We start from the raw sequence: 2,335 nt of genomic DNA, 5'->3' as shown, positions 1-2,335 counted from the left end.
GGGCGGGCAGGAGCTGGGGGGAACGGGGCCCCCGGCCCAGCCGCAGGCGTCTTCCCGAGCCTGACACCCCAGGACCCCCTCCCAGTTAAGCGCGGGATCCCTCGGAGCGCGTTCCTGCGACCCTTTCCCGCCGGCCGTTCCCCGTCCACCTTCCCGATGAAGGAGGTGATGGCTGTCCGGCGTTCCAGGCTCCACCTGGCCGCCCTAGCTGCTCGGAGAGTGTGGGTGGAGTGGGGGAGGGGATACAACACGAAGCGCCCGACCCTACGGGAGAATTCAAAATTAGAGCGGGCGGGGAAGGTGCACGCGCTCCCCTCCCCCTGCGTCACTTGGAAGCCCCACTCGGCCTGGGCTGGTTCCTGGAGCGCCAGCGCCCCCTTTCCTTCGCGAGCCGAATCGTCCTCTCCCGGTTCAATCTATCGCCTCGCGCCCTGGGTTTAGGATTTGGGGCTCCGCTCAACCCCAGGGCGTCGGTGAGGCCCGTCCAACGCGGCGAGGGGAATCGGCGGACGTGAACCTCCGCTGAACGCGGAGGCGGCAGGGTTTTTGTAGAGGATTCCTCCAACGCCCGAGCCCGAGCCTTTTTGTGTGCGTGATAGAAACCAGGGCAACCTCGCCCAGATAACCCCCAAAACAAAGGCGCGACAAGATAAGTGGCCCCGAGGGAGTAAAGGTCGTTCCGTCGGAGAAAGTTCCAAACCTACGCAGACCTTCGATTCTCTGTACCTTCGTTTAAACCCATTTTCAAAGCAAACCAAAACAAAAACAAAGACCACCATCTTCATATTGGACTCAACAGTTTGCCTAAATCCCATTAAAGAACTGGCAGCTACCCGGCACTTGCCCCAAAAGACCCCAGGTTATCAGGACACTACCGCTAGGAGAGCTCTCTCGGCAGCCCCCCTGTCGAGGTGGGCTGGGAATGTCTACAGAAGGGACATTCTCCGTTCCAGATGTATACACTTACGGGGCATTGACTGCAATTTCACGAGTTCTTTTTCTTTCTTTCACAGAGAATGCAAAGCAACATAACAGCATAGGAAAATCTCCCCCTAAATCAGGAGGCGAACTCATTCTGGAAATGATGGGCAGTTTGTATTTTCACGAACTCCTTTCCCGGCAGAACATCAACACCTCCCCCTTCCACCACCCCCACCCCATCTGGTCTGCCTCTCTCCGCCCTCCAGTTGTTGTCGAAGTCTGGGGGTTGGGGCTGGACCCCCTGATGGCATAAGAGCAAAACGCGAAGGCGCAATCTGGCTGCGTGGAGATCAGAGCGCACGGAGTTCGAGGGAAACTTTTATTTTGAAGAGGCCGAAGGAGGGGGGGCGCTTCATTTCCTGACAGCTATTTACTTAGAGCAAATGATTAGTTTTAGAAGGATGGACTATAACATTGAATCAATTACAAAACGCGGTTTTTGAGCCCATTACAGTTGGAGCTAGAGGGAGAAAAACAGAGGAGGGGACTACAGGCGAGTTCTGCAAGCCGTGGACCTACTTTTTGCTCCATATGTAGGATTTTCATTACGCATTGACATAGGAGGAGAAGGTAAGAAAGGAGGAAAAAATGATTTTTGTTTCTAAGAGAAGTCCCTGATCAGGCCCTTTGGGCTAGAAGTGAAGTAACTTCACTCAAACTTCAGGCGATGAGGAAAAAAAAAATGGAGTTGAATTCCAGCTGTGTGTCCAGAGTCATTTATTTTGAATAAACTTTACTTGGAGGAAAGATAACCATAGAGTTCGAAAGTCTAGGGATTAAAAAAAACACATTTTCCAGACCTATTTTTAAAAGCGGTGTTTTTCTAACAGCTCTATAGCCTCCCGAAGAAATTGTTTAGGCTTACATTTTTGAGGTTTCTTTCGGGGCTGGGGGTGGTGTCTGCGTATCCTGGGACGGGCACCAAGTAGTGCTGGGAGTGGGGGCAGAGGTGTTTGCCCTCTTCTTGGCAGTAGGTCCTGGACGGCGACAGGTTTTTAATGAGTATTTTCATTCCTCGCCCGCGGTTTGGCGGGACAGCGCTGCAGCGGGTGGAGTGGAGCGCGGCTGGAGGCCTGGGGGGGGTGAGGGGAGAAGGGCGCCGAGCTGGGCGCGCAAGGGCTGCGCGGAGGGTAGGCGTGAAGGGCTCCGGCAGCAGAGGGCCGGACCTCGGGGTGGCAGCCCGGGGCACATGGCGCCGGCCGAGGGCGCGTAATTGCTGGACGGCGCAGCGCCGGGTGCGAGCCGCGGCCAGACTCCGCGCAGCGGTGGAGGCTGCAAGAGGAGCAGAGGGGGCGCGGCCGCGGGCGAGGGCCTGGGAGACCCCCCCGGCTGCTGGCGGGAGCGGTGAAGGGAG

At 56.6% G+C, this 2,335-nt stretch overlaps 1 protein-coding gene across 1 annotated transcript in view; it reads left to right on the top strand.

Moving 5' to 3' along the window:
* The first annotated feature begins 1,367 nt into the window (after positions 1-1,367).
* PDGFRA (platelet derived growth factor receptor alpha) overlaps positions 1,368-2,335 on the top strand; it is a 49,956-nt gene continuing 48,988 nt past the window's right edge. The window contains exon 1 of the mRNA XM_077757773.1: positions 1,368-1,551. The gene's annotated coding sequence lies outside the window, so the exon portion shown is untranslated. The remainder of the gene's footprint in view (positions 1,552-2,335) is intronic.

Source organism: Crocuta crocuta, unplaced genomic scaffold (genome assembly GCF_008692635.1).
Source record: "Crocuta crocuta isolate KB4526 unplaced genomic scaffold, BGI_CrCroc_1.0 scaffold282, whole genome shotgun sequence".
In the NCBI taxonomy this organism is placed as follows: domain Eukaryota; kingdom Metazoa; phylum Chordata; class Mammalia; order Carnivora; family Hyaenidae; genus Crocuta; species Crocuta crocuta.
Note: the sequence above shows the minus strand (reverse complement) of the source record. Positions and strands in the feature narration are given on the sequence as shown.